Source organism: Colobus angolensis, unplaced genomic scaffold (genome assembly GCF_000951035.1).
Source record: "Colobus angolensis palliatus isolate OR3802 unplaced genomic scaffold, Cang.pa_1.0 Scaffold109, whole genome shotgun sequence".
In the NCBI taxonomy this organism is placed as follows: domain Eukaryota; kingdom Metazoa; phylum Chordata; class Mammalia; order Primates; family Cercopithecidae; genus Colobus; species Colobus angolensis.
This window is the reverse complement of record NW_012111919.1, coordinates 4,202,852-4,212,064: the sequence shown is the minus strand read 5'-3', so window position 1 is coordinate 4,212,064 and position 9,213 is coordinate 4,202,852.

Genomic DNA, 9,213 nt, shown 5'->3' with positions numbered 1-9,213 from the left:
CCCTTCCTTCCTTCCCTCCCTCCCTTCCTTCCTTCCTTCCTAGCTAATACTGAAGATTCAGAGAAAATAGTAGTGCTGGATAGTACAATATGATTCCCTCCCTCCCTCCCTGTATCTCTGTTTCAGTGCCTTGTTCTATTGCCTTATTTCTTCTGTAGAGATAAACTGGAGGGAAAAAACAAGAAGATAACACATTAAAGAAGATATTCTTTTTCTTGACTTACTGCAATATCTAGGACCTCCAATCGATATTGGATACAAGTAATGAGAGGACAGCTTTGCCTTGTTTCTAATCTGAAAAGAAAAAAACATGATCTTTAACCCATAAATATCTCTAAGTAGGCCCTGTATCAGATTGATGAAGGTACCTTCAACTCCTAGTTTACCGAGAGCTTTTATTATTAACAGCTGTTGAGATATAGCAAATGTTTCTCTATTGTAGTATCATTATATGATGTATTTCTATCAATATGGTGGATTATGTATACTGATTTAATGTCAAAACAGTCGTATTTTTTATATGATTCCATCTGGGTCATGATGTATTATCCTTCTTAGTTTGCTGTATTATTTGCATTTATGTTCATGAGGAGTATTGGTCTATAGTTTTATGTTCTATTATTTTCGTTGCCTGGTTTTGATATTGCAGGACTATTGGCCTCACAAAATGAATTAAGTGCTTCTGCCTTTTTAGGAAAAATTTTTAAGAGTAAGTTATATTTTTGCCTTAAGTATGTGGTAGAATTTATCAGAGAAGCCACTGGACTCAAATTTTTATTTGGGTAAAGGTTTTTAACTATGAATTCAATTAGATATCAATAGATGTCATTCTATTTAGTTTGTTATTTCTTCTTGAGTAAATTTTGGTAGTTTCTCTCTTTCAAGGAAATTGTAGATTTTAATTAAGTCAATCCATTTACTGGAAATTAGTTATAATACTATTTTTGTCCTTTTAAAATTTAAATAAACTTTTAGTTTTACATTTACAGAAAAGTTGCAAACATAGCACAGATAACCCTTTTATAACATTCTTTATTTCTTATATTGATAATATCTTACCTTACTATTACATATTGTCAAAATTAATGAAATAATGTTGATACGTTGTTATTAATTGAAGTTCATACTTGGATTTCCCTAATGTCCTTTTTTTATTCTAGTGTGCCATCTAAGATACCATATTGCATTTAGTTATCAGATCTTCTAAGGCTTCTCCACGCTATAAGGATTTATTAGACTATTTTGTCGTTGTTGCCCTTGACAGTTTTGGGGGGTACTTGTCAGTTATTTTGTAAAATTTCCCTTAATTTCTCATGTTTTCCCCAAGGTTAGACTGTGGTTATAGATTCTTCGGAGAAGGGCAACAGAGAAAACATGCTATTTTCAACATATCATTCACAGGTACATGCTATCAACATTATTTATCACTAATGATATAAACCTTGACCCAAGCAAAATAAGGTAGTGTTTTCCAAGATCCCTCACTGTAAAGTTATTCTCACCCTTCTTTCCATACTGTACTATTCATAAACTGATCACTGAAGGTAGCCTACTATATGATTTGGATGTGTCCCCACCCAAATATCATCTTGATTAGTAACTCCCACAATTCCTGCATGTTGTGGGATGAACCACTGGGAGGTGATTGAATTATGGGGGCAAATCTTTGCTGTTCTCACGATAGTGAATGAATCTCATGAGATATGATTTTAAAAACGAGAGTTTCCCTCCACAGGCTCTTTTTTTGCCTGCTGCCATCTATGTAAGACGTGACTTGCTTCTTGCCTTGCGGCATGATTGTGAGGCCTCCCCAGTCATGTGGAACTGTAAGTCCATTAAACCTCTTTTTCTTCCCAGTCTCAGGTATGTCTTCATCAGCAGTATGAAAATGGACTAATACACCTATACTTATGAGTACAAAATCATTCTCCATCTTTTTTGATGCAGGAATATTTTCATTAATTTTTTGAAAAGTTCTATATAGTCAATTTGTCTCTTGCCTTCTATATGTTTAATAGAAAATTCATTTATATCAGTGTGAACTTATGCAGGTTTGTTTTCAATTCAATACTACATATTGATTACATTGCTCAAGTTCTTCCAGGTTTGTCTATTGGGAGTTGTTTCAGTAGTTTTATTTGTCATTTTTATATAGCTCTGTCATTTTAATTTTTGAGGACTTCCTTATTTGCTGGAACTACCAGATGCATAGAGTCTTAGAATTAGCCGTATCTTCAAGGAGCCCCAGTTATTTTATTGAAGAATGATATTGGAAATAAAACATTTTTCTTTATGATTTATTTATCTTAACAATTTATTTTTATTCTACTTTATCACTACTACTAGATTACTAATTATACGTCTTTGTTTTACTGAAATTTCTGTGGTTTACAACGTGCATCTTTTATTTATCACATTCTAATTCATATTTCTACATGTACACTGTAAGACCCTTAAAGCACACTACTTCCATTCCTTTTGCCCAACTTCTGCTATTAGGTTTAGCCATTTTGCTTCTGTAAGTGTTGATAATACCATAGTATATTATTTTTGCTTTATATAATTTAATGTGCAACAATGATTTTAAAAATTGAAATAATTCTATATCCATTTATTTCCTGCTGTGTACATTGTTCATTATTTTGGTGGAGCTTCAAATTAGCACATGGTTTCATTTTTTTTTGTCTGAAGAGACTCCCTTAATATTTTATGTGGTTTTTGTTCACTGAAAAGAAATCATCTTAGCAGATGTTTGCCTCAAATTATGGGATCACAGGCTAATTTTTTGGTTAACTTTTTGAGAAACTTTGGCACTGCTCTTTACACATTTGCATTCTTACCAATAATGTAGGAGGATTCCATTTTCTCCACATCCTAACCAATACTTTCCTTTTCCGTTTTTAAAATAAAATTATAACCAACATAGTGGATACGAAGTGGCATCACATTATAATTCTGATTTGCATTTACCTAATTGGTAATGATGTAGAGAATCTTGTCATGCTTGTTGGCCATTTTTATTTCTTTTCTGGAAATATGTCTATTGAAGTTCTTTATGCATTGTTTGGTTGTCTTTTTATTGGTGAGGTGTAAGTGTTCTTTATATGTAGTTCTAGAAACTACATCCTTATCAATAATTGTCAATAGCTTTTTATTAATATATTTGTGGGACTTTTTTGTTGCGTTCAATCTCTAAAGATGTTACTCTGTTGCCCTATAGCTTGCATAGTTTTTGACAAGAAGTCTGGTGTCATTTCTATGTCTCTTATTTTAGTAATATATGTCTTTTCTTCCATTACTCTTTCCAAGTTTTTGCTTTTCCACTTTTTTCCATATATGTGATGTAATGTGTCCTGGTGTGTAGTGTTTTTGTTATTGTTTTCTTTGTTTGCTGTTTTTGTAATTCTCTTGATGTTCATTTAGCTTGAGCTTCTTGGATTTGTAGATTTGGTTTATAACAAATTTTGAAAAATTTCAGCCACTATTTATATAAATGTTTTTATCATTCCCCTGCCTAGCTTTCTTTTTTCTGTAATTCCAATAATATGTATGGTAGACTTTTATATTGTTCCACAGATCATTGCTGTTTATTTTTTTGGTCTTTTCTCTCTGTACTTTATTTTAGAACATTTGTTTCTATGTGTTGTATACACTTATTTTTTTCTACAACATTGTAATCTGCTTTTCTGTTCAATTATTTTCATCTCATACTTTATTACTAAATATTCTGTTTTAATTAATCTTCCACTTTTGCCTTCATTATGTTCATATTTTCCATTAAGCTCTTAAATATGTGGAGGGCTTTATAATAACTGAGTTTTTTAACCATTCTTATCAATGAATTACAATTTATCCATCTTCTCTTTCTGTTTCTACATTTATTTATCTCCCTGTTATGGATCACATTTTCCTGCTCTGTATGCTTTATAATTTTTTAATAGATGGCAGACACTTAATTTTACAATGTTGGCATTAGCTTTTTATTGTACTCTTTTCCATAATGTTGGATTTGGCATTGACATGCAGTTCAATTACTTTGAATAATATTGTTTCTTTGAACATTTTTCTTTAAACTTTATTAGAACAAATTCAGAGAAGTCTTTAGCCTAGGGCTAATTTATTCTTAATAAGGCAATGTTCTTTAAAGAACTCTAAGCAATGTTATGATTACTATAGACTTTTCCACTTTGGCTGGATTTAAAATTATTTTGACACCTATGTGACCTCCAAAAATTGTTCAGTTGTCTGTTTTTCAGTGGTTCTTTCTTTTTTCAAATGAAATTTTTTGTAATAATTAACAGATTGGCAGTCAGCCACAAACTCAATAGAATTCCTCTGCAATTCACCGTCTCTCTCTCTCTTTACCTCCTTCCTCTCCAGGAATTTGCACTGCAGTCTAATCAACTTGTCTTACCAGACCATTATTTCTCTGCTATCAGTGCAATCAGACTTTTAGATTCTTTTGGGTTTTCATAATTGCACTGTGGCCTTACTATGTTTCCCAGGCAGTAGACTGAGGCAATTATATTTGCTTTCCTCTTCCCAGGAATCACAGTCTTCCATTGCTTGTTGTCCAGAATCTAAAACCCATCTATTCTGAAAACTAATACTTACATTACTTTTCTGGTTGATTAAGGTAGGAGAGTAACTCTGATCTGTTCTATTACAGATGGGAGTTATATTAGTCTTTTGTCATGCTGCTATAAAGAATTGCCCAAGACTGGGTAATCTATAAAGGAAAGAGGTTTAATTGACTCACAGTTCTGAATGGCTGGGGAGGCCTCAGGAAACTTACAGTCGTGGCAGAAGGGAAAGCAAACACGTTCGTTGTTCTTCTTCTCATGGTGGCAGGAGAGAGAAGTGTGGAGCAAAGAGGGGAAAAACCCTTAGAAAACCATCAGATCTCATGAGAACTTACTATGACTAGAACAGCATGGGGTAACCACCCCCATAATCTAATCACTGCCCCCCAAGTTCCCTCTCCCAACAGGTGTGGATTACAGTACAGATTACAATTCATGATAAGATTTTGGGTGGGGTCACAGCAAAACCATATCAGTATGAAAGTTTTTTTGTATATCTTACCTTATTACTTTTTCAAATTACTCTAATGTATAGTTATAAAGCAATTGATTTGTACAACATCTTGTTGGTAAACATTTGATTGTTTTGACTTTGGATTATTGTGATGGCTAACATTAAATGTTGATTGGATTGAAAGATCCAACATATTGTTTCTGGGTGTGTCTGTGAGAGTGTTATCAGAAAAGATTAACATTTGAGTCAGTGTATTGGGAGAAGCAGACCCACCCCTCAATGTGAGTGGGTACCATACAGTCAGCTGCCAGCACAGCTAGAATAAAGCAGGCAGAAGATGGAAGAGCAGACTCACTAAGTCTTCTGGCCTTCATCTTTCTCCTGTGCTAGATGCTTCCTGCCCTCAAACATCAGACTCCAATTTCTTCAGCTTTGGGACTCTTTGACTTACAACAGTGGTTACCAGGGGATCTCAGGCCTTTGGCCACAGATTGAAAGCTCCACTGTCGACTTCCCTACTTTTGAGGTTTTGGGACTCCTACTGATCCACCACTGGCTTCCTTGCTCCTCAACTTGCAAATGGCCTATTGTGGGACTTTACTTTGTGATTGTGTGAGTCAATTATCCTTAATAAACTTACTTTCATATATATATATGTCATATATTTCATATATGTCATATATATTTATATATATATTTCATATATATGTCATATATATATTTCATATATATGTCATATATATTTCATATATGTGTCATATATATGTCATATATGTGTCATATATATGTCATATATATGTGTCATGTATATATGTCATATATATGTGTCATATATATGTCATATATATATGAAAATACAAGCTTCATACTGAAAGTTAAAAATGTAAGCTTCAGACTGGAAGAATATTTGTAATACTTGCATCATTCATAATCAGAGTACAGGGTTCTCTGGAGAGACAGAATAGTATAAATATATAATTATGTATTTTACTATATATTATATTTTACTAAATATTATATAATATACAGTTATTATGAACATAACTGCTAGGAACATTCTTGTCTTTATGCTTTGGTGGGCATATAACTTTTTTAGAAAATACCTAGGAGTTAATTTCTTAGTCATAGGAAACCCGTGACTGGTTTTCTTTCCTTAGGCACTTATTTAACGTGAGCGGATATCACTAGTTTTCCAAAATGGTTGCAAAAATTTATACTTCTGATAGTAATGTATAAAAGTTACACTTACTTCACATTCTCACCAACATTTTACAATGCCTGTCTTTTTAATTTTAGCTATTCTGTTTGGTGTGTAGGAGTGCCTCATTGTGGACCTAATTTTTATTTGCTGACTCATAATGGTGGTTACCCTATCCTATCCTTATAAGCTGTTTAAATATTGTCTTTTAGGAAGTGTATGTTCAGATCTTTTCCCTACTTTTTAGGTTTTATTTTTATTTTCTTATTAATTTATGGAAACGAAGTATTCTGTGAATGATGCAAGTATTACAAATATTCTTTCAGTCTGAAGCTTGCATTTTTAAATATTCCAATGATATTATCACTTTTAATGAAGTTCAGTTTATTAACTTTTTATTTATATTTTACTTATTTAATGTTGAGTGCCTTTTGTGTCCTGTTTAAGAAGTGTTTACTTCAAGTTTGTAATATAATCTTTACGGTGTTTGCATTCAGGAATCTCCAGATAAACAGAACCAGTAGAATAAACATTTGCATATAAAAGGAGATTTGAAATGTGAATTGGCTCATGTAAGCATGATGGCCTGGGAAAGAAGGGAGTGGAAAAATGGTCTAAACCCAGAATCTGAAGGCCTCAATACCTGGAACTCTAATGTCTATGAACAAAAGAAGATGGATATCCCAGCTACAGAGGAGAAAGCTAATCTTTCTTCCTATGCCTTTTAATTCTATTGAGGTCCCCAATAGATTGGATGGTGCCCACCCATGTTGTTGAGGGCAGATCTTGACTCATTCTTTGATTCAGATGCTAATCTCATCTGGAAACACCTTCACAGGCACACCCAGAAATAATGTATTACCAGCCATCTGAATATTTCTTGGTACAGTAAAGTTGATACATAAAATTAACTCTCAGCCCTCAGCTTCTTCTTGAAGCTTGCTTATTTTAGCTTTCTATAATACACATACACATACACATACAACTAGTTTTTGTGTATGGTTTAAGGTAGGGAAATTCAACAAAGAAAACTTCTATGTTTTTCCATACAGGTATGCAATTGAATCAGCATCATTTCTTTATTCATCGTAATGTAACTTTGCTTGTATAAGATCTGTCTTTATATATGCAGGTCATTATCAGGATTCTATCCTTTTCTTTGGATGGTTTGGTTAACCTTGTGCTAATATCACACTTTTTGGCTATCAAAGCTTTATAATTGTTTTTGGTATCTAGTAGTGTAAATCTAGATTTATTTTTATCCCTTCAACATACTTTGGCTGTTACTGACAATAATTTTATCCAAGTTAGTTTGAACATTTTTTTAAAAAAGTAGTTTTTATTTTAATTGCATTGCACCTATAGATACATATCAGGAGAACTGACATATTTAGAGTGTTGAATCTTTCAATCCACAGATTTAGCATATCTTCCATTTGTTTGGATCTACTACAGTATTGTCAAAAACCTGTCATGATTTTGATGCTTTGTATATTTTATTATTTTTCCTTTTTTGGTTTGGATACAGAAATGTGATTGATTTTTATATTGATCTAAATTCAGTGACCTTTTAAAAATTATTAATTTTCACTATTTGTTTATAAACTCTTTTGCATTTTTAGGTACATACTGATAGATTCAGGAATAATGATACTATTATTTCCTTATAACTTGTGTTTTTTTTTCCCCTTATTCCACTAGCAACATCATTTAGCTCAATGTTGAATACAAGTGATAATATCAGAATTTCTTGCATTATTAGCAGTTTCAGAAAGAAAATTTTCAAATATTTTAACCTTGCATTTGTTCTCTGCCTTAGGATTTTTAAGATACTCTTTATTAAGTTAAAAAAGTTTTTTCTATTCCTATTTGATAACAGTTACTCCTATTGTTTTTATTGTGAATAAGTGTTTCATTTTGGCAAATACTTCATTCTGCGCCTATAGAAATGATGAAGTAATTTTCCTACTTGTTTTATCTTGTGTCTGCAATATCCTGGGAAGTGGTGGGTGGGTAAAATAGGATGCCTTATGCTCATCAGTTCAAATTGAAAAATTTCCTCTCCTCTAAAACATGGTTTATTATTTTCCTATTGCTCTCTTAGTACTTACATATTAAAAATATATTTTTAGCAAAAGTAACCAGATCTATTTGTTATAGTGGCAACAATGACCTGACAAGTCTACTGCTTGTTACCTTAAATGTATGTTTTATCTTTCTTTGAAAAATCTATGTTTTGATTGATTCATTAAATTCACTGTTTTTTGTTTGTGTTTTACATCATGATTTCAGTTTTGTCTTCACTGTTGCCTAATGCTGTCTTTTTAATATATGTTACTTTGAAAATTTAGGTGCTCTAATTTGTATGTATGTTGTAAATCATTCTTTTGATTTTTATCATGTATATTACAATATGTCATGTTTTCAGCATCATTATCTTTAAAAGATTCTATAATATTATTTCTATTTCCACTTTCACCAAAAGGATTTAATAATAATAATTTAGCATACTCACATGATAAAGGTATTTATCTATTTTGTTACTGGTTTCTAGTTTTATTGCATTGAGATCAAAGACATTAGTGATATATATTCTACTTCATGGAATTTATTGGTGTTTTCTTTGTGGTATGTTAAATAGTCAATTTTTATTATTTATACTTGGTATATTGTTACATTTTAATATATAAGAGCAAAGTTATTGATTAAAATTTTGTTTTATGCATTATTATTTATTATCCAATCGAGTTGACTGAGAGTGGGAACAGTATGTTAAAATTTCTTATTGTTTGTTCTTTCTCTTTGTAGCTTTAGTAATTTCTACTTCATGCTACTTAGTGTTGATTTACTTCTAGTAGTGGTAACTGCATTGCAAATGTTGGCCTTTACAAGGTATTCTTTTCTTTTTTTTTTTTTTATTATACTTTAAGTTCTAGGGTACATGTGCATAACGTGCAGGTTTGTTACAAATGTATACT